Genomic DNA, 24,954 nt, shown 5'->3' with positions numbered 1-24,954 from the left:
GCAGGCTGCAGGGCCTGACAACCCAGTGATCCATGAACCATTAACTGGAGCTATTTTCAGCTTTAAGGATCAATTCCAACTGCAAGAGGTAATAAGGGCCAGGCCAACCAGCTGGAATAGGAAAAAGGGCAGATTTGAGTGCTCAATAGGGAAAGACAGACTTAAAAACATTCAGCCAAGAAGAAACATACCAGGTAGAATGTAGCAAGATAGTAGAATGCCTTCAGTCAGTCAACAACCTCTACTGAGGCCCTGGCACTCCTGCTGAGAGGACAGGTGTTCCTGTTGAGGAGGGATATAAGAGAAGTAAAAGACACACATGGTCTCCTCCCTCCAGGAATTAATGATCCACCATAAAAGCTCAATGGTCCACAATAGTTGGCAACAAAGATGTTCTGGTCAATCAAATATGCTAGTTAGTTGAGAATTGCTACATAGAGCATTCAAGGACTGTTAATTTCCTAGATTTCAAAAAAACCAAAATAGATCACTTTTTTTTTTTAAAGATCCAAAAGTGAGTAAGAACATTGAGAAATTGGTGATCTGCTTTTGGCACTACCAGTCTCCCTTTTCAAGTGCACGCTTCTCTCATAAGCCCTCCAATACATCCCTTACCTCCCCTATAGATGACCAAGTACCCCTTATTCTCCCCATTAGCAAGCCTGCCAAACCTACTGATGGGAAAGAATCTCAGAGTTCTGAGACATGAATTGGACAATGTGCTTTTTACATTTTAATGGGGTTCAGACCTTTAAGTAAAGGCAGGAATATTAATGGTGGGCATCAGTCATTTGTTAGTTGACTGGGGACAGTGTTTAGAGGTAAGCAGTACTGAGGTTTTTTTCCTGTGCTTTGACTTTGTTTTGAAAGATTAAACCAAAAAAAGTTACAATAAAAATTTTAAATGAGTAGAAACAGTAGATCCAATGAAATACACAGATAACCAAAAACTAATTCTTGTCCATTTTAGTTTCAACTCTCTCCATACTGGATTACCAGTAAGAAGCTAGGCTAGTAGAGACCATGCCCTATTTTCATATCTCCAATGCCTAGTACAATACTATTAACATTTGGGAAATGTTTGTTGAACTGAACCAAAGATGGTACTTCGAATTTATTCTATTTCCTATATTTTTTAAAAAATTTAATGGAGGAAGACATTAATGAGAACTGAAAATTTCCAAAGCAAAGCAGCCCTAAAGAAAGGAAACAAAAATCGAGGAATATAAATAATCCCCAAACTGGCAATGAGTCCCTAAGTTATAGAGAATTAACTATCATTCTTTCAACTACAATTACAGCTTTATTAAAACAAACCAACAAGTATTAAAGGAGAAAACATGTAGAATGTGATTTGAACTTGCCTTTCCATAAAGTCTGAACATATTGAATCCATACATTAGAAAATATACTACAGCTGTTGATGGTAATAAAAATGTTATACTGAAATAGTACTAAAAACTGTTTTGGATTTTTTTTAGATGAAAATATATGTGAAGTGGGGAAGGAACAGAAAAAAAAAAAAACTTCCAACGTGTTAAATGTTCTCTGTAGAAGAAAATACTTAAATTCAAGGAATTTCTTCACTTTCAGCTAAAGATGGTAGATTGAACACATGCATCTTTCCTTTAAGCTTTCTAAAATCACAATAAAGGATAATTTAAAGGTACAGACTCAAAAGAACAATGGGAAAAAGAGACCATATTTTATAAACTGGAAGTCAGAAAAGCAGGTAGATTCAAGTTATCTGGCTTAGCAGGCCCTAAGGAAGCTGAATTTTCTAAGCCAGCAGGAAAAGAGCAAAGAACAAACACCCAGTTTATATCACAAACCCCCAACAGGCCCACAGTAGCAGTGCCTTTCGATGTAAGGGTAAAAGTGGGATGACTGGAAATCTGTTTAAGAGCAAATAAGATGACACCCAGGATTTCTCTCCTCCACTCTGAGCAACTTGGTGACTCCCCTTCCCCAGCTCTGGTAGGGGATTAAAGGTTTATTCTCTGTTTAAGGGCCCCTGAAGTGGGAGACACCACGCCCAATTAAAGAAAAGGCCGCTGTACTGAAATAAATAAATATATGCATACAGTCAGCCCTTCATATCCATGCGTTCTGCATCCACAGATTCAACTAACCACGGATCAAAAATATATTTTTTAAAAATGTCCAGAAAGTTCCAAAAAACAAAACTTGAACTTGGTGGGTGTTGGCAACTACATAGCATTTACTTTATATTTACCACTATTTATATATATTTTAACATTTATGTTATATTGGGTATTATAAGTAATCTACAGATGATTTAAAGTATACGGGAGGACATGTGTAGGTTATATGCAAATACTACACTATTTCATACAAGGGATTTGAGCATCCAGGGATTTTGATTTGGGAGGTGGGGGTGGAAACCAATTTGGTAGGTCCTGGAATCAGTCCCTCACAGACACTGAGGGATGACTATACTTACTGACTCCCAGATTTCCTCCCATACTTGGTTCCCAGAATGTTGTCACCCAGACACATATACAAACATAAACACATGAGCATGTGCACACACACATGTGTACACACACTTTCAGACACACACACACAGAGGAGGCAAGATCCTCTCTGGATATCTGACTAGTCCAAAAGAACACATCCAATAACACTGATAACTGGTGTCAGAAGCTTCCCAGGCAAATAGCCCAGCCAGATCTCCCTATAGAAAAGACCACAGCACACAAGCTCAAATGAAGCTTCTAATCTGCTCTAGTGCCTCACACTTAAATACACACAGTCAAGAATCAACAGACATTTCAGGAATGCATCTATATGAAAGTCAGAGACTGTAATAAAACAGACCCCAAAAAACAACTTAGAGGCTATGAGGAAGAAGAAAACTTCAAAAAATCTTATAATTAATAATCATTAGAAAGATAAAAGAATATGTTGCATTCCTAAAACAAGAAAGGTATTCTATTTTTTAAAAGAAACATTCAAAAAACAAAAAGAGCTCTTAGGAATTAAAAGTATGAAAAGAGAAATGAAAAATTCAACAAAAGGGCTAGAAAATAATTTTGAGGAAATGTAACAAAATGAGAGAAATAAAAGAGATGGAAAATGAGAAGAAAAATAAAAGAAAATTGGGGCATTTAGTCAAAGATGTTGAACTTTTAAGTAATAAGAATTTCAGAAAGAGAAAAGAGGGAACAAGAGAAGAAATCAAACACATAATTCAATAAAGTTCCTCAAAACTAAAAGACATGCTTTTTCAGACTGAATGTTTATCAGTACAAAGGATAAAAATAATCATACATTCAGATATATATCATGATGAGAATTCTAGAAGACAAAGAGAAAATATTATAAGCTTCTACTGAAGGGGGAAGAAACCGTTTTTTCAAACACAAGATAAAGAATCATGGCACTGACTTCTTAAAAGCATCTCCTGGAATCTTAAAGAAAAAGGAAGCAATAACCTTAAAATACTGAGTGGAAAAAAAAGGTTTTCTAACTTAAAATTCTATACCCAGACAAATTATTGATCTGATGTGAGGACAGAATTAAAAACATGTTAAGATATTCAACATTTCAAAAATTTTTAATCCCATGTGCCTTTTCTCAGGAAACCACTGGAACATGTGCTCCATCAAAATGAGAGGGAAAAAAAAAGAGTAATAAACATAATCAAGAGAAAAGGGAAGCCAGAGAATAGAGAAGTAAAGGGGAATGCCAGGATGATGGTGAAGGGAGATGCAATACGACAGCTGTCCATCAGGCCTAAAGAGCATGGTGCTCTGCTTCCAAGCACCTTCATTTTGATGGTGATCACATACCCTCATGTGTGTGACTAGGTGCATATATAACTAGTTACGTCCCCAACTAGAAGAAGATCTAAGGGCATGGGTCACATCTGTTTTTGCTCAACTCTATAGCCCCAGGACCTTGAAGAATAAATAACTGAATGAATAAACAAATGCATGAGCAAACGATTTAAGTTTCTGAAATAGGGTTTTAATATATCCTCTCAGGACAACTAGATGACCCCGTGTGGTCCTGACCACTCCTAAGAATCTAAACCTTCCAGCTTCTCCAGCAAGGTCAGTAATGCAAGCCAACACACTCTTTCAAACAAAAAGGTTCTCCTGCCCACACAGATGACAAAAAATAGCTTATCTGGTTGTTGTTGTGTTTTGTTTAATGAGGCCAGGTGGGAGAGGTTTATTATGAACAGTGAAAGACACTAACATTCTCTGACCTGGAATCTCTTGCACCTTCCCACCAGTCTAGATCTTTGTGAGAAAAAGGAGATGCTGATTATTGAAAGACTATTAGGGCTTGGACAGCAGCATTCTGAACTCTGAGGTCCTTTCTCGGAAGGTGGGAAATGGCAAAGGAGAAAGAAAGGAGGCAGCCTGGTTGAATCATCCTCTTTGCAGCAGGATGCTTTGGTAATCCATATATAGAAACAGTCATTACTTCTAACTATCCTATTTCCACTGTGAAACTCCTCAAAACTGATTATTTCATTAATTATAAACCAAGGAACAGAAATAGTCAATTAACTAAAATTTTACTTTTTTTTAGCAGTAGCCATAACAGCAACATATACACAAAGGCCACATCTCTCTTAAACAGTTGTCTCCTGAGGGTCTCCTCTGATCACCCCTTTAAGACAAAATGCATCAAAATCTGTCTCTAGGTGATGTCTGGAGGGAGGCTAGGGTATCCAGATGTGCACGATACTGCTTATTTGATGAAACAGGAAGACTCATTCTAACCACATCAGTGACTTGTGGACAACTACTTTTCCCTGGATTAATACAAATAAGCTTGTCTCTTTATTTTTTAACTAGCCAGACATACATCTTTGCTTCTAACCAAAACACTGTTTCAAATGATCTAATAAACAGATAAAAGATTCGATGACATCTCCCTCATCTGTGTCTTCAAAGAGTCTGTGTATGGATGTAGGTGTTTCGTCTGTCACGTCATCATTAGTGGAACTCAAAGATGGGCCTTTGGACGGTCTTTTTATTCCTTTCTGTCTGCTGTAAAGAATGCCTAGGCTGAAGTGAAGACAATTTATCAAAGACATCATGATTCCATCCTCTCTGCCCCGACTGCACCCTTTCTCATCCATTATCCTCCCAGAGATCCAAGGCCCTGCATGTCTGGCCGTCCTCCCCTCATTATCTACCATTCTGTTCTCATCCATCGCCGACCAGAGCTGCTCTTTATTCTTCAGTTCCTTGCCTTTCATTCTCAGAGCCAAATACCAGTACTGCTCATGCTGGTCCAGACATTCAGAATCAAAAGTCACATTAGCAATTCCTTCTGAATATGCTATCCATTAAAAAAAATTTTTTTTAATTTACATTGACTCTTTTTCCCGTTTAAGAAACACATACACATTAAGAGGCAGGTACCGTTTGATCCTCCAAGAGATTGAAAAAAATAATGCCTTTAGGTACCACTGGCTCATATTCAATGGCACATACAGATTTGACTTTCACTCTGTCCCATCTTCATTCCAGGCATTCATATTTAACGCTACACATACTTGACTCCTTGACTTTTTTAAAGTCTCATATGCCGAATGGTGTACGAATTAATCCTGTATTCCATTCTCCAGCAACTTGTCATTATTTATCTGCAGTGACTGAACTGTCATTGTCATCTATCCATTAGCTTTGGAAGGATTTAAGCCTCTTCCCATGTATAATCTAGCTGTGTTATTTATCATATTCTGTCAGTAACTCCTCTTTCCAGCGGTATCCGCTTCACAGCAATAGATCAACTTTAGGGCTGTACTTTCATGAACACAGGAACTGCTGCTCTTTAGCTACCAGTGTTAAGCCTGGTGGGGCTTACTGCACGGATCGATCCATCTCTGTGGTCCTAGTAACCCAGCTCTGGTGCCTCATCCCTAAACAGTCTTGTGATACCATCTAGTTTCTGTAATTCCCACTGAAAAGAGCTACCAACTGCCTTCCCAGAAACATTCTAGGAGAGTCAGACCCACAGCCCTTTAAGGAAACTGGATTCTATCTCATTTGGGAAAATCCTCAGCCCCTGAAAGCTTTTCTTTTCACAGTCCACGGTAGGGTAAGTGCTAGCTAACAATACAGCCCTATTTTAGGATGTTTCAAGGCTTCAAATAGAGGGGCAGGCCTGAAATAGCGGATTCATTATGTTCCTTTCAGTGCCGCTTTTTAAATCTCTTGGAAAGCCTGCCCTCTGGATTAACTGGGCTTGGCTCCTGCAGTGAACGCTCACACACACCAGTAATCAGCATTCACCCTGACTTCTTTGTAGCCTCAGACTCCAAACAAATCTGACTTGTGAATGGCTGGGTGCTGCCCAAGACTGAACACAGGCTACGTAAAATCAGAGCACGCTCCTTGGATACGAGCAACCGCCATGATGTCTTAACTAAGAGTACGACACATTTCCAACATGTGGCTTCTTCTCATGCCATTTTACTGTCTCTTGGAGTATTTCCATAGGAGTCCCCAGTTAGACAGTGGAAGGAGATAGAGCAGAGTCAGCAGCTAAGGTAACTGCAGATAAAGAATGTCCCTGTGTCCTTTAGTACAAATCATGGCCAAAAAAACAAAGTCTCCTCTATTTGGCAAAAGAAGCAAATAAGAAAATAAGAGGAGGAAAAACCAAATATTTATTTTTTTTAAAAAACAGCCAAGGCTCTGAATAGACAGAACTCAGTCTAATACTTGTTACAGAGAGAGTCAGCAAACATTGTTTGGATTCAAGTCTTTCTTGAAAGCCATTTAATTGTACCCAGGGTCCACTTCAATAAAAAGGAAAATAAAGCTCAGAAGTGGGTCAGCAGGGGAAGCTCCCTGAGGGGGAACCACGCTACGCATTCTCTCAATGCTGTGTAGAAAGCAGGTTATCAGTAAATATTTACTGAACCAATGGACAAGTGAGCAGATGAACACTCCAGTCCTTCCTTGACCTCAGCCCTGCGCAATGCCCACCCTAGACCACAACACTATTCCCACAATGAAATACTCCATTCTCATACTATTATAAAAGTTGACACTTTCTACTATAAACTAAACTTGGATGCCACAAGCTGACAATGTTTTTACTTGGATAGTACCATCTCCTCTGGCCTTTATCTCCTCTGGCCTTTTTCTCCCTTACATAGTTTTGGTTAGTATTTACCACCTAGACCATAGCAGGCACGGGTGTTGCTACAAATTCCGTGTTGCACTGCACTGCAGGGCTTACAGCATGTTTTATCATGGAACCACATTTTGGCTTTAATAAAACACAGTACCACACAGCGTGACATTCACGGTAATCTAATTAAATACAATGCCAAGGGAAATATGTCACTGTGAAGGTGAAACACACGTTATCTCCTTCCCCTTTCCATGCAAGGGGCAGCTAAGGCACAGTTTAGAAAGAAGATATTTAACACAGTGAGGTTCAGGAGTTTGCCAGCAAGATAACAAGAACAAAGAAGAGTGAGGAAGTAGGAAAAGACACAGAAGAGAAAAATAAGGAGGAAGGAGAAGATGCAATTATTTCAATTAATTTCATTTTTTTCTACTTAAATAACTTTTTCTACTTAAACCACAATATTTCAATGATTTCTTCTGCTTAAATTTCAATGATTTTTTTCTACTTAATTTCAGTTATTTTTCATTTCAATTATTTTTTTCTACTTAAACCAAAATATCAAAGACTTTACAGACTTAAAGATTTCAGAGAAGTGGAGTTAAGTATCCCTAAACAATGGAGGAAAAGAACAAAAAAGCCTTGTTCTTACCCCCATTACTGGCTAGTTTCTAAAAGAACCCCAGAATAGTGAGAATTTATTTTGTTTCCTCCCCTCTGGTGTAAAAACAGACTGTTAAGGCAAAAATCACCAAGAGAATGTCTGGGTCCCAGGCCTGGCTACACCTTTGACTGGCTGTAACCCAAGGCATGTCAGTTGTTTTTGGCCCGCAGTTTATTTAAAAGTGGAGGACATTGAATTTAATTACCAAGGCTAAGACTCCAATACTGTTTTTATGTAAGAAAATCTACCAGTTTGAACTTCTTCCTTACCTGTGAAATCTGAAATTTCCGTTAGCATCAATGGAAGCTATATCTCACAGTGCACGCGGGTGAAAACCCAGGATAATAAACAACACACAACGAATACAAGCAACACTCCTCTCTCATCCCTACAGCCTAGGAGCCTTGGGAAATGAAGGGATACAGTGCTAGCAAAGTTAATCTACTGAAGAGCAAGCTGCACACTAGGCTACCCCTTTGGGCAAGCAACTCCAACCTCCCTGAGGGGCTCTGGGTCTCCTTTCTCATTTTGTGGGATGGAAAATGCACTTTGCTCTCTTCCATAAAAGGAGAAAGGAAATGACGCTGCATTCTGCTTCCATGAACCACCTTTAAAAAATCCTTTGCTCAAGGAAACCATAAGTAAAACAAAACGACAACCTACGGAACGGGAGAAAATTTTTGCAAATGAAACCGACAAAGGCGTGATCTCCAGAATATATAAGCAGCTCATATGACTTAATAAGAAAAAAACAAACAACCCAATCCAAAAATGGGCAGAAGACCTAAACAAGCAATTCTCCAATGAAGACATATGAATGATCAGTAGGCACATGAAAAAATGCTCAATATTACTAATTATCAGAGAAATGCAAATCAAAACTATAATGAGGTATCACCTCACACAAGCCAGAAAGGCCATCATTCAAAAGTCCACAAATGATAAGCGCTGGAGAAGCTGTGGAGAAAAGGGAATCCTCCTACACTGCTGGTGGGAAAGCAGTTTGGTGCAGCCACTGTGGAAAACAGTACAGAGATTCCTCAAAAGACTAGGAATAGACTTACCATATATGACCCAGTCATCCCGCTCTTGGGTATATATCCAGAAGGAACCCAACTTCAGAATGACACCTGCACCCCAATGTTCATAGCAGCACTATTTACAATAGCCAAGACATGGAAACAGCCTAAATATCCATCGACAGATGACTGGATAAAGAAGATGTGGTATATTTATTCAGCCACAAAAACCGACAACATAATGCCATTTGCAGCAACATGGATGCTCCTGGAGAATGTCATTCAAAGTGAAGTAAGCCAGAAAGAGAAAGAAAAATACCATAAGAGATCGCTCATATGCGGAATCTAAAACAAAACGAGACATAAATACAAAATAGAAACAGACTCATAGACATAGAACACAAACTTGTGGTTGGCAGGGGGACGAGGGGTGGGAAGGGACAGACTAGGATTTCAAAATGTAGAATAGATAAACAACATTGTACTGTGTAGTACAGGGAAATATATACAGATCTTGTGGTGGCTCACAGTGAAAGAGAATGTGACAATGAATGTATGTATGTTCATGTATAACTGAAAAATTGTGCTCTACACTGGAATTTGATACAACATTGTAAAATGACTGTAAGTCAATAAAAAATGTTTAAAATAAAGAGAAAGAAAGAAAGAAAGAAAGAAAGAAAGAAAGAAAGAAAGAAAGAAAGAAAGAGAGAATCCTTTGCTCTGTTAGATACTAGAGGCAGGCTGCAAGCCAGAAACGTAGACCACAGGCTCAATTTCTCTTCTCCCCTACATCCAGCCCCTCAGTAAACCATTGTCACCATGTCCTCCATGCCCAACCTGGACTCACGCCACTATCCTCACTCACTGAGATTCCTGTAACAGCCTAACTGGTCTCTCAGCTTCTACTCTTGCCTCCACTGCACTGCATCCTCCATGCAGAAGCCAGAGTAACCGTCTAAAAGTGTAATTCAAATGTCATGCTCTGCTGAAAACATCCCAGTGGCTTCCTAATCTCTTTGAAATAAAATCCTACAGTACCTCCATATTACCAGCCCCACTTACTCTTCTTTCCCTCCTCCTACTCGATGCCCTCCAAACACTCAGGTCTTCTTTCTGTTCCTTGATACTGAAGCTCATCTCCGCCTCTGGGCCTTTGCACTCACTGTTCCTTCTCCATAGAACCCTCTATACCCAGATCTCTGTCATTTATTTTTTTTAATTGAAGTATAGTCAGTTTACAATGTTGTGTCAATTTCTGTGTACAGCATAATAGTTCAGTGATACGTATATATACATATATTTGTTTTCATTTGTTTCACATACACATATATTTCTTTTTCATGATGATTTACTACAAGATATTGAATATAGTTCCCTGTGCTGTACAGTAGGACCTTGTTGTTTACCTATTTTATATATAGTAGTAGTATCTGCAGACCTTTGCCATTTAGATCACAGTTCAAGTACTCCATCCTCGGTGAGGCCCTCCCTGACTATCAATCCTACCAGCCAGTTACTATGACCATTTTACTTTCTCCTTAGTTCTGTTCGTAAGTTGCACTTCTCTCATGCAATTATTTGCTTCAGCAGAGACACCACTGTACTCCAAAATGTCTAGAACAGGGCCTGGCCATAGTGCTCACGGCACCACTTTTTGGTGAATAAATGAATTTTGTCCTCAGATCTAATTTGTGAAGCAGTTCTTCAGTAAAACCCCTGTGATTTGAGTTAACATGTATGACTCTTCAGGAAAGGTAGCAAAGTATTATGAAGACTACTGGCAGCCCTTACTTGGGTTACTGTTTTAAATTAAATTTCTTCCCAAGCATTTAAAGCATTTTATTTAATTCTAAAAGGGCAAGAGCTTATTTCTGAGTTAGATCAAAGCTATTTTTTGTTTTGTTTACAGATAATGACACATGAACCTTGATTTCCTTTTGAAATTAAATTTTTATTAGATAAATGTCCACTTAAACTAGAAAAGGGGAACATTTTTCCAACTGCAGATCAAAAGACACCCACAAAGCTCTCTCAAGGAGACAGTGACTAATTTTTCATCTAAGACAAGGCACTTCTGAGAGTAAAAGGGAGCACTATTAATGTACTGAGACAATAGTATAAATGAGAACATACTGTCACCCTGGTTAAGGGCCATATAAGTACTTTCAAAAATGAGATGCAGTTGTTTGGGCTAATTTTTTATTTATTTTTGATGGGAGACTGTGTTGGACTATAGTTTTTTTTTAAGAGAAATGAGAAGAAATGAAAGGAGAGTGCAATATGAAAGAGATAAAAATATTTTTTAAGATTAAGGTGCAATTAACACTACTTGATAAATATAATAAACTTATTTTAGGTCTATATTTATGTGAAACAATGGGGCATGAGTAAAAGAAAAGAGGGAGTAGACAGGAAAACGGCAGACAAACAGGATGGAAAGAAAGTCAGAGAGAAGCAGTGTCAGTGTCACAGAAAAGAAGGGAGGTGGCATAAACAGATCCAAGAAGCTGTCATCGGCTGGGTTTCTCAAAAGGAAGATGGCGAGATGGAGGGCTTGGGGACAGCACCTGTAGAAGCAGGGGAAGGGGGCAGAGGGGGGAGTTACGGTGCAACGCAGCCCCAGCAAAGGCTTCCACCTACCCTACAAGGAGATCTGGAGCCGCGAGGGCCCTTCTGAGTTTCTTAGGTTGGGACAAGGAAGCCAGGTCTTTATACTCAAGTGTCAATCAATTATTGGATTTGGGGCTGTCTCTGGAAAAAGGCAAGACTGTGAGTGGGGCAGTTTTCTTCAGCCGATGCCATCTCTAAAGAGAGCTGAAGGCACAGAGTCCATACAGAAGTTCAGTGTCTAGATAAATCATTTGGTTTCTTCCTCTTTCTCCCTGCCAAATGTGTTTCTGGTCTTCATTTTTATGCATATGAGGAAAATGTGTGTACACACCAGTTTTTCAATATTTCTCTTGACATATCCTTTTGGATTAAAATATCCTTGACAGGGCAACTTGTATCTTTTCCTTACTGTTTTATTCCAATATCTCTTAAAATAAAACCAATTAGCATGGTAGATAGTCAATAAATAGCCCTGGGAAAATCAAAATGGAATTCAGTCAGACCTCCAGGGCCTTTCACAATCTGGAGCCAATTGAAAATAACTACTTCCTTCCTGGTGTTAGTTCCCTCCTTTGTTGGGAGACCTGCCCATATTTTCCTTGAATTAATTCAGACATTTTTCTGTTTCCTAAATCCTCACTCCTTTTTTCATGGCTACCCCTGAAATGCTGAGAGCAGTCCATCTCTCTCAGCCTTAGATCTCATCAATGAGAACATACAAATATCTCATGTTGCTCATAATTTTACCAGAATAATAATAGTTGATGGCTATTTTTAGTAAAACTGAATTTCCTCCGAAAGTTCTAAATACCCACACTTAATTTTTCTATTTATATTTCACCTCCTATTTTTCCAACACTTTGATGATTTTAAAGCAGTTAAAGAGAACAGTCCCTAGACAATGACAATGTGGAAAGTTATTTTCCTATGTAATTTTTTTTCCTCCTCGTTCTCTAACTTGCTAAAACACATAGTAAGACCCTTAGGGCAAAAGTTTAAGCCTATTTGCAAATTATCATATGAGGCATGCCCAACTACAGAAGGAGGTTGAGATTCTTAATTTTATAGATCACCATAATAAACATGACTTCCAAGTGCTGGGGTTTTAATTTGCCAGGAGAATGCAAATATCCTGTAAACTAATAATTGTAGACAACTAATTTGGTTTTAACATATTATGTGTTAGTTCCTCATATGTCAATCAACTTTGTTGGAATTTTTAAAATTTGTAACTCAGTTTGCCACTTTTTCAAAGGGTTTTTAGACACATGTGAAAATTAGATCTTTCAGTCTCCTTTTAGAAGTTTTAGCTTCTCCCTCAACTCCTTGCCACAAGCTAAGATGTACTGGGTGTTTTACTGGCTTAGACAAAACAAGCCAACATCTTCCAAAAATTTTAAATGGAGATAGCCAAAGCCCAAGAATAAGATTCTAAAATATTTCTAGCAGTACGAAAAGTAAAAATCTTTAAGTGTGAAACCATGGATAGATTCTTATCAGGGCAGCATAATGAAACCAGTCAGACCTGAGTTCAAATGTACTGACCATCAGCGTGACCTGGAACAAGGTCTTTACTGCTCTGATCCTTGATTTCTTCACCCATAAAATGATCATCTCCAGGGTCATCACGAGGATCCAACAGACACTGAAGACTGTATTAAAAGTATTTAAAGCAGTAAACTAGCCTCTGCTCCAAAATGGTTTCCCTGATGCTAACGCTGTTTGCTGATTCACTCTGACTTGGAATTCTTGCAACTTGTTTTTTCCTCTGACAAATCCCCATCTCTGTTTAAACCTGTTCAACTGCTTTTGTGCTAAACAGCCCCTAACCTTCCCATTACACTCACTCTCACTACCCCCACCCTAAGCCTCCTTTGTTCCAGGAAGAAGGTCATATTCTGATAACCACCTGAGCTCCAGAAACCCACAAACCCACCACGAGATTTCCATGACACATGGATTTCTGGAACAAGAAGAATGCAAGACCTGCACACCCTGATCCTTATCACCCATCTCACACTCCAGACCCTTCCCATGAAACTTCTCCACACCCCATCCCTGGTGGACACACAGTTCTAAAAGTGCTAGCCTACTGTGGTCCCCTTTTTCTGACAAAGCAATTAAAGCTGCTTCTTTTCTACTTCACCCAAAACTCTGTCTCTGAGACTTAATTTGACACCAGTGCACAGAGGATGACACTTCAGCAATTATCATTGTTTATGGGTACATGCGTAGGATATGTGAAGTGTCAATTATGAAAATATACAGTGTAGTATATTTACATTCATGAATTGAACAGCAAACTATGCTTAATGATGATGGGCATTCATGCCTAGGCAAGCAAATAATTAGGAACATCTATGTCCTTCATATACCATGTCTTGGGCTCTCCCCAAGTACAAACCAATTAATAATTTCTGAAACTGAATTTTTTCTTTCTTACAGGAATTCAGGAGCTCACTTTCTTTTTGTCTTCAGGTCAGGCCACACTCAACTGGCTGTAACTAGGAAAACACACCTCCATCATCGTTCTGTGACAAATTACTCCATTAATATTTAGGGGGGAGTCTTTCCATAGAGAATTTCCTTCACCAGCCAATTGTCTTACATCTTTTTACCTCAGCATGCATACATTTCTCCGCAAATCTGCAGTCATGGCCAGTAAGACCATTCCTGTGGGCGTATGCTTAAAAACCTCAGTATTTTTGTTTTATTACGATTAATGAAAAGATTTCTTTAACACTGATAGTCACATTTTTAATGCTTGTCACAGGCTTGTAAACACTAACCACAAGATTAAGAAAAGCTTTAGCTATCTGGATAATCGTTTACTTCACATAACAATTATCTGTCAATGTATTACATTAAGTTATGACTGAAGCCTTGCTGAGTAGCTGACATCAGCCATTCAGATTCAATAAGGAATGGGAACCTCTGAGAAAAGTCCAAGCCGAATACTAAACAGCTGAGCACCTATTGATCTGGGTGTTTTTCTATTTTTAATTAGAAATTGACTTCTGCAGTCATTTTATATTAGTAACCGATTAAAAGAAGCGGGGAGATTTAGAGTATTTCAACATTTGCCTAAAAACCCAATATTATACGCTGTATCTACAAATGCAATATTAAGAGGAGAATTGAAGTAATTCTCTGGATAATTTAAAAAATCGTGATATGCTATTAAGGGGGGAGGGTGGGAAGCAGGGAATGGAGACTCAAATTATCCATTAAAAGATCACTGCCTGTCCTTTAACCACTATTCATTTCCAAATGAACTGCCTCATTTGGGAGATGAATCTCCAAAGCAAAGAAAGTATTTCAATGTGATTATGTCTAATTGTTTTTCAAAGGGTTTGAAAAACAATTATTTGGATCTATAAAAAGAAAGGACTGCCTGTGGCACCACAAATAAAACTTTGTCTAAATGATTTAGGTTTTTCCCACGAGGTCAGCCTTGCCCAAATGCCAGCTCAAACAAAAAAGCAACAAAACAAGTCCTTCAACGTGTTTGAAAAACCAGTGAAGCCGCTTCCCTCCCTTGCTCCCTCCAGCGAGGAGGTCATGGTAGGTGGAGAAGACACACAAATTTCTGTGAAGGCAACAGAACAACCTGAATTGGTTGGGAAGTGGATGTAAATTTAGATCATTGACACAATCAATAAATGTTATTAGCCACACCATCCAGATTTACTCTTTTCTCCACAAGAAACCCGGTAGAATAGAAGCCAGAAATACAAGCCCAGACCTGCCTTTCTACCTTCCTATTTAGCAGCCTTCCCAGGATAAGAGGATGAAGCCAACTCCGGACAGCAGACCAGTCTCACCCCGGGCCACCATGTGTGGAAATCACTCCTCCTGGAGGAGCCATGCAGCAAGCTTTTTTTTTTTTTGACAATTTCCCATGAAATGTGTCGCCCTGATCAGTCCCCAAATTCACACTCCTTGAACAGGTTGAATGAAGTAAAATAAACCTGCCATCTGTTCCTGACACTTGTTTAATTTGGGAGGGAATCTAAAATTTGACTAACTCTGTAAAAGGAGCTGAGAAAACGTAAACAAAGCCTCTTAATTTAAAATTGACTGAACGCATGTTTTTCTCCCTGGTTCCAGACAATCTGCTGTCTTCCAGCTGTGCTTGCCCAATTCTGCCTGATTCTGGGAGCCCTGGTGTCACAGCGGTGGATAGGCAGGGTTCAAGGGAGATGAGATTGTGCCAAGCCGGCTTCCCCCACAGCATACAAATGAGCACCCCAGGGAGGCATTCATAATGCAGAGCACACCCCGGTAGCCGGCCTGGCAGGGCCCTGCACGCACAGCAGTGGAGGCAGCCGGGACCCACCAGCGCCTGCACAGGCTGGCTGGCTGCAAGTCTGCCCCATCTCCTGATCGCCAGTCTCCTTTCCCGTCACCCTCAAGGGCTTCATGAATAAAGATGAAGGACAAACACTTTCTGCCTCTCTTTAGTACCTCAGCAGGTGCACACTTAATAAACTTTCTTATCTCCCTGGGTACGAATGACCTCAGACATCCTGCAAATTCAAAACTGTCATTATTTTTTCTTTTTTCATTCGCAAAAAATATGCTCAAGCCTCGGAGGAGGAAAAGAAGAGAATGCATGGGCGACAACAGTGACAACAACAAAATCTCAAGGAGATGCAGTGTCCCCACACAGAAAACATCCACCCACAGTCACAAGTGCGCCTTCCTCCTTAGCAGCCCATCTGCTCTACTCACCAAAGCGGAACCACCAAATTCCAGTTTCCCTGTGTTAGCATGTGAGGAGCCCCCAGGGTCTCCAAGGAAGATTTCCCAATGTCTTCGGAAAGGGAGATTTGGATTGTGTTAATTTGGTCATTTGAAGAGTTGGCCAGCCCCAAACTCCACAGCTGATGCAACTGCTACAGAATTCACATGCTGCCACTGCATAAAGGGGGAAAGCTGATGTTACAGAGGGTTTTCACCTGGTGATGTACGATCAGGTAACAACTATTAATTACAGAGTACAGACCACAAATTGCCCCACATGATAGTATTACAGTATGAAGACACAAATGTATGGGTGAGCAAGCCGGAAATTAAACACATTTTTAAAGTTACAAATATATAAAAGTGGATTTCCTTTCATATATGGTAGCTTCTTTCATCCCACAGTAAGTGGCACGTGTGAGTGTGCACGTGGCACAGTGAGTGGCACGTGGGATGTATTTGCTAAATGATTTGAGGGAATGAGCGACTTAATACTGATGAATTGTGGATCCTGCTGCTGGTCTCCCTGGTTTCCCTAAGTGTTCACCGCCTCCTTCCACCATGCAGTTGATGTCATCCTACACACACAAATTGTAGTAACATATAAATAAGGACAAAGCATGAAAATCAAGGAAAGTACAAACTACACTAGAAAAACAAAACAAGGTGAAGACAAGAGTGAAAAAAGAAAGACGAGTGAAAATGCATTGTGTATAGGTCACAGAGCCCTGTCAAATTGCTTCCTGAGAGCCAAAGGAGAGAGAAAACTGCTCAGCAACACATATATTTGTGTTACCAGAAAGGATAAAACCCCAGTTCCTCGGAAGAAGCCAGGTCCTAAGTTAGCGTCAGTACTGAAACAATGTGCCCAGATGCAGGTTTACAAAGGGAGCACCCTATCCTGCTGTTACAAGAACAGGCCAGACCTACTTCTGCCTCTGGGCCTTGGGGTCACTGTTCGCTGTCTGGGATATTCTTCCCCTGTCTGTCACAGGCCTCAAGTCTTAGCTCAAATGTCACTGTCTCGGTGAGGCCTTCCCCAACAACCCTGCTGAAAACTGCACACTTCCACTCTCACCCCTGCCCTCCCCTGCCCCCATTCTCTGGTTTATTTTTCTGCATAGCTTTTACTGTCTTCTAACATACATACCATAAAACGTATTCGCTTTGTTTATCGCCTTTATCTCCAGGCCCATCACCAACTAGAATATAAGTTCCATGGGATCTGAGTTTTTCTCTGCGTATCCCAGGGCCTATAACAGTATCTGGCAAATTTACTGAATGAATGAGTAAATGGACAAATTTTCAACAATATTATTATGACATGCCACTATTTCCCACAGTGAAGTAATTCCACTGGACAAGATAATTTGGTCCTTTTATGTGGATGTCTGATCCTCTGGCTTGATCCAGAGTCAGATAATTAAACCACCTATAGTGGCTCTTAACCAGAGGACCAGACTCCTTTTATCAGACTCCTTTGAGACTCTCAAGAAAGAAGCAGACAGTCTAATGCAATACTTTCTGATAGAAATATAATATGAGCCACAGATAGCATGTTAAATTTTCTAGAATCCACATTTAAAAAGTAGAATTAATTTCAATAATATATTTTGCATACTCAAATTATTGTTTTAATATGTAATGAAAATAAAATAGCATCCAGTTTGTAGTATTCTGTTACAGGAGCCACAGGCGACTAATAAACTGACCAAGCAGAAAAGAGCGATACAAACTACCAAAGTCAGGAACGAAAGAAGGAGCATTGCTATGGACATTGCAAAAATTAAAAACACTACGACGAAAATGTTATAACTAACCTAATGCCACAAAACTTAAGAAAACTTAGAAGAATCATACAAATTCCTAGAAAGACACAAATGACCAAAACTGACTCAATAAGAAACAGAAAATCTGAATAGACTTATAATAAGAAAATAAATGTATAATTTAAAATCTTCTCACAAAAATAAGCCCAGGCCCTAATAATGGCTTTGCTATTCAAGTCTACCAAATTTTTTGAAAAGAAAAAATAGCAGTCCTTTACAATATTTTTTTCAGAAAATAGAGATGGAGGGAGTGCTACTCATCTCATTCTGTATGAAAGTATTACCCTGAGAACAAACCTAGTAAAAGATACTACAAAAAAATTCTTCATGAACAAAGATGCAGAAATCCTTAACAAAATATTAACAAATTGAATCCAGTAACATATTAAAAAAAATTATATACCATGAACAAGTGGGATTTATCCCAGGAATGCAAAGTTGATATAACATTTGCAAATCATAGTGTAATATACAGTATGTCGGTATGTCGGCAGTCTTAAGTGAGTAGGGCATGGGACGCAGGCCAAAGTTCACAATACCTTGTGTGTGTGGTGTAAGAAGTAAATATATGCATGTGCTAGTAGCATGAGTCAGCATTATGAACAATACACATGCGCCACTAGCATAATAAAAGGACAAGTGCGTGCACCTGAGTACACGCACCACCCCGCTTGTACTGCAATAAAGTGCCGTTTTGCTCCATGTCAGGTCCTCGCACATTATGTCAGCTCCTCGTGCATTTTTCCAGTTGGGCAGCTCACCTCCTCGAATCTGTCTCCAGCATCCCTCAGCTGACACCGTATCAACAGAATAAAGGACAAAACCACATGATTATTGCTACAGATACAGATTAAACAGTGAACAATCCAACACCATTCTTAGTTCTAAACAAAAAAAATACTACCTCTCAACAAACTAGGAATTGAAGGGAACTTCTAACCTGACAGAGAACATCTACAAAACAACCCACAGCTGACAGCACATTTAAAAATGAAAGGCTTAACTACTTCTCCCTAAGACTGATTAAAAAAAAAAAAAAACAGTCTACTCTCTCCACTTCCATTAAACTATGTGCTGCAAATTTTAGTCACTTCCAAAAAAAAAAAAGAATTAAAATAAATTAAAGGCATCCAGATTAAAAAGGAAGAAGTAAAACTGTCTTTATTTGCAGATGACATGACCATACATGAAGAAAATCCTAAAGAATCCACAAAAGCTCTACTAGAACTAATCAGGTCACAGGACACAAATTCAACATATAAAAACCAATTGTATTTCTATAGTCAATCATCAAACAGTCTGAATATGAAATTAAGAAAATTCTATTCACAGTGACATCAAAAAATACAATATTTAGGAATTACTTTTCAAAAAAAAGTATAAAACTTACACAATGAAAACTATACTTAAGCTTCCCTCTCCATCAAAAAAAAAAAAACTAAAGTTGATAAAAGAAAGTAAAGATTTAAATATATGGAAAGACTTCCTATGTGCCTGGATATAAGACTCAATATTGTCAAATTGATAAAGTCAATTCAATCCTCATCAAAATCCCAGCAGGATTTTTTTGTAAAAATTTACAAGATGATCCCAAGATTAAATGGAAGTAAAGGACCTAGAATAGCCAAAACAAAAAGAAGAACAAAATTAGATGATCTCCCCTAGCTAATTCCACAACATACCTTAAAGCCTTAGTAATTAAGACTGTGGTATTGACATAAAGAGAGGCATATAGATTAATAGGAAAAGATTCTAGAAATAAACTTGTTTATTTTGACAAAGATTCCAACACAATACAACGTGGAAAGGATGGTCTTCTCAGCAAATGATGGTGAGATTATTGGATACGCACAAGCAAAAAAAATAAATAAAATGAACTTAGACCCTTACCCTACACACATACAAAAATTAACTGGAAATGGATCATAAACCTGAATGTAAGAACTAAGCCTATAAAACCAAAATAAAATATAGGAGAAAATGTTCATGGCATTGAATTAGGCAAAGAGTTTTAGATATAGTACCAAAAACACTATCCATAATGAAAACAAATCAATATACTAGACTTCATCAGTATTAAAAATCCCTGCACTTCGGAGGACACCATTAAGAAAATGGGAAGACAGGTCAAATTCTGGAAGAAAATATTTGTAAATCATATATCTAATAAAGGACTTCTATCCCAAATATAAAGAAGTCTTATAACTGATTAATAAAATAAACAATCCAATTTAAAAATTGACGGAAGATTTGGATAGACATTTCATCAAAGAGTATATACAAATGGCCAAAAAGCACATGAAAAGGGGGTTAGCGTCCTTAGTCCTTAGGGAAGTTTAAATTGAAATCACAGTGAGATATTACTTCACACCCACTAGGATGGCATTAATCAAAAAGCCTGACCATAACAGATGCAACTGAGACTGTGGGGAAACTGAACCCTTCACACATTGGTGATGGAATGTAAGATGGTGTCGCCACTTTGTGAAACAACTTGGTAGTATTTTTTTTTAGTTAAGCATAGTGAGGAGGGTATAGCTCAGTGGTAGAGCACATGCTTAGCATGTACAAGGTCCTGGGTTCAATCTCCAGTATCTCCATTAAAATAACTAAATAGATAAATAAACCTAATTGCCTCCCCCCTCAAAAAAATAAAACCCACAAGCAAAATGAATAAATATATATATATACATATTTTTTTTTAAAGTTAAGCATCACCTTTCATATAGCTCAGCAATTCCTTCCTAGGAATTTACTCAAAGAGAATGAAAAACATGTTCACACAAAGACATGGATATGAATGTTCACAGTAGCATCATTCATAACAGCCAAAAACTGAAACAATCCAAATCAACTGGTGAGTGGATAAACACGATGTAATGTATCCAGACAATGGAATATTACTCAGCAATAAAAAGATAAAAACTAATGTCCGCTACTACACAGATGAACTTCAAAAACATTATACTAAGGCAAAGACGACAGATGGAAAAGGCCACAAAGAGAATGATTCTATTTATGTTAAATACCTACAAAAGGTAAATTTATAGAGCTAGTAAGCAGATCAATGGCTCCTAGGACCAGGACGGCAGCCAGGATTCACTGCAAACAGGTACTAGGAGACTGTGCTAAAACGTGACTGTGGTGATGGTGACCAAGTTTATAAATTCAGTAAAAATCACTGAACTGTACACTTACAATAGGTGTGTTTATAGAGAGTACACTTTATCTCAATAAAGCTGCTTTTTTAAAAAGTGAAATGAGCAGTCACCTGCCTTCCAGAGGTTCATAGTCTAAGATAAAAGTAATCTTTTAAACAAAATTGTTATGTGTGAACTCAGAGAAATGACAAAATACTAGAGGAAGGAGGTGCATTTACTTCCAGCTACAACTAGGTTATTTGTAGCAAACCCTGGGAGAAGGTACACGTCCTGCCATTCTCCACTGCTTTTTCCTGGTGGTATTTTCCAACTTTCAGTGTAGGTAGGTCCCTGAGCAGAAGAGAACAATTTAAATCTTTCAACCAGGGTTTCAGAAGCCAAGGTACTAGAGAAAAGGAAACTACAAAAGAAAGACCTCCACAAGCTGCACTGGCTCTTCCCAAGGGGCATTTATCAGGTTCTAAATTGTGCAGGACAACAAGCCAAGAAGCAAAGCAGAAAAGTGTGTCTAAGCTGAAAATGCAAGCACGCCTCCCGCAGACAGAATTCGGAGTTCAGGACCCTCAAGGATGAACGGCCCTAGTTAACACCCCAGATTTCCAGGTGAAATCCCTGAAATGCCGTCCTGTAGCTGAGATAAATAAGCACTTGCCACGAGGATTGAAATTCAGCCTTACATTGTGTTCATCACTAACTTCATGAAGGAGATGTGCCCCTGCTCGAACAGAGTCTAAGTGCTGGCCGAAAGAAAACCTCGTCTTCCCTGGGGGAGTGTTGGTTCACAACCTCAGGAGATTCCTGGACGAAATACAAAACTGGCCCTCTTACCCGGAGGACACGGAGAGACCAAAAAAAGAGGAAGGGCATTCCAGACGGGTAGGTGGCAGGTTTCACAACTAAAGGAACTTACAAGACTTGTCTTGCGCGCTGCAAGATGAGCAGATCTCCACACCACCCACCAGAATAGTAGACGTTTATACAGAAGCCTGAACGGGATTCTGCCACATATACCATCCAGGTGGTCTCAACAACACACTACTCTCTCAAGGCTGCATCCTTGAAAATGGCTCTAGCTGTGGGAACCGTGGGCTGAACGTTTATTCCAAGGACGGGAGGGGATGGGGAGTTTCCAGTTGCCTGGTTCCAGCTCATGGGTCAACCAGTGGTCACATCCTCTCAGTGACTTCCTACAGCAAGGAATAACATATCATTCAGATTACCTGTAAATTGTGATACACAAAGGCTGGCATTAAATTAAAACTTAACAGGCATGCTAAGAGAAAGGAGCAAATAGGCATAAAATATGTGAAAATACAATAGAAACAGACCCACCAGCAATCCAGATATTGGAGTTATTAGCTATTGAAATAATTGTTTAGTATGTTCATGAGACGGGGAGAATTTCACCAGAAAAGTAAAATCTATGAGAAAGAGTCCATGTTTTAAAACTTTCCCACAAATAAAGCTCAGAGCCTTCCATGGGTGAATTCTACTAGATACTCAAGGAAGAAATAATGACAACATTACATAAGTTCTTCTGGAGAATAGAAAAAGAAGGAACACCTCACAATTCCTTTTACACGACCTGCATAACCTTGATACTAAAACCCACCAAAGATATTCAAAGAAAAAAAAATGCAAATCTCCTTTATAAATATAGACCCAAAAATTCTAAACAAATGGAATTCAGCAAATATGAAAAGGGCAGTTCATCACAACCAAATTTAATTTATTTCAAAAATTTAAGGTCAGTTTAACACTTGAAAATTCATTCACTTAACCTGTGAATTTTACCACATTCATAGAAGAAAGGAAAAAACTCCAATTTTCATCTCAGGTGATGCTCAAAAAACATCTGGTAAGAGTCAGCATGCATTTATAATTTTTAAAAGTTCAACAAAATTAGGAATAGAAAGGAATTTCCTTGATATAGTGAAGGGTATATTTTTAAAACCTACCAAAAAAAATCACAAAATGGAATATTGAACGTTTTATCCCTGAGATCTGGAGGGTAACAAGAATGCCAGCCATTTCCACTTTGATTCAACCTTGAACTAGCCAAGGGGGAAAAGGCAAGAAAAAGAAACAAATAGGATAAAAAAAAAATGGAAAGGAGGAAAAAAAAAACTGTCACTATTCACATATAACATAATTATACAGAAATCTGAAAGAATATATATGATCTATTAGAATTAATAAGTGAAGTTATCAAAGTCACTGAGATAGGTCCGAAAACAAATTGTATTTTTATATTCCAGCTAAAACATTTTGAAAATAAAACTTTTTTAACATGACATTATTTTTAAATATTTTTATTTAAAAAGTGAATACCAAGAAATAAATCTAATGAGAGATGTTTGAGACTCGATATAAACAGCAAGCTCCTACTGTATAGCACAGGGAACTATATTCAATACTTTGTAATGGCCTATAATGAAAAAGAATTTGAAAAGGAATGCATATATATGTACAAATGAATCACTATGCTGTACACCAGAAATTAATACAACATTATAAACTGACTATACTTCAATTTAAAAAAACTCAATATAGAAAGCAAGAAAATATTACTGAGAGAAAATAAAGAACACTTAGATATAGAGAGAAATTTCCTAATTAATAATGGAAGACTCAAAGCTGCAAAAAATGTCGGTTTTCCTCCATGTTGATCTATAGATTTTCTGCAATCTCAGTCAAAGTTTTTCCTGAAAATTTTTAATGGAAAATGACGAAGTGGTTCTAAAATCGGTATGAAAATTCGAGGAGCCTAAAATAGCCACAGCAATCTTGAAGAACAGCAACACTGGCAGGGTGGTGGGAAAAGATGGTAAACCATTCTTTACAGTAAATGGTTTTTGAGTAAATGAGACACCCAGATTTTAAAAAATGAATCTTAAATTCTATCTCACACACACACACACACACACACACACACACACAAACATATCAATTCCAGATAGATTAGACTCAAATGTGGAAAGTGAAACACTAAAGCTCCTAGAATACAGTGCAAGAAAATATCCTCACGGCCTTTCCTAAACAGAACACAAAAACCAGTAAGCAAAGAGGGAAAAGCATGAGAACTGTATTATTCTGTTCATCTAAAGACAACTTAAGGTGAGTGGAAAATAAAGGATGTTTGCAACTCACGTATTAGACAAAGGCCTTATATTTCAAATATACAAAGAACAACTGTAAATCAACTTTAAAAAACAGCAACCAGTTTAAAGAATGGACAAGAGACTTGTAAAAGAGGACATCCAAATAACTGATAAACTTATGAAATACTATCCAGCATCATTAGTAATTAGGAAAACCCACTTTAAAAGCCACAAATGGAATGTCATTACACACCACTATACTGGCTATTTTTGGAGGGGGGTTCCAAAACAGACTACCAAGTATTGGTGGGGATGGAGAATAATGAAAACTCTCCAACACCGCTGGTATAGATGTAAACTGTGCAACCACTTTGGAAAACAGTTTATCATCATCCACTAAATCCGAAGTTATGCACATCCTTTGACCCAGCATTTCTACTTCAAGTTACACAGCTCACAGAAATACCTGCTTATGAGTACCTGACTCTTGCAAGAAGTTTATGGCTCATTATTTGAAATAGCCAGAAACCGAAAACAGTACAAATGTCCCCCAACAGCAAACGGGATAAAGAAATTGTGTTATATTCAGAATAAAAATAAACTACAGCTATTCAAAAGAACAGACAAATCTTGAAAACATAATGTTGAAAGGCAGAATGCAGGCACAAAAGGATACTAACTGTATGACTCCAC

Source organism: Vicugna pacos, chromosome 15 (assembly GCF_048564905.1).
Source record: "Vicugna pacos chromosome 15, VicPac4, whole genome shotgun sequence".
In the NCBI taxonomy this organism is placed as follows: Eukaryota; Metazoa; Chordata; class Mammalia; order Artiodactyla; family Camelidae; genus Vicugna; species Vicugna pacos.
The sequence above is the reverse complement of the archived record's forward strand: the minus strand, read 5'-3'. Positions refer to the sequence as shown.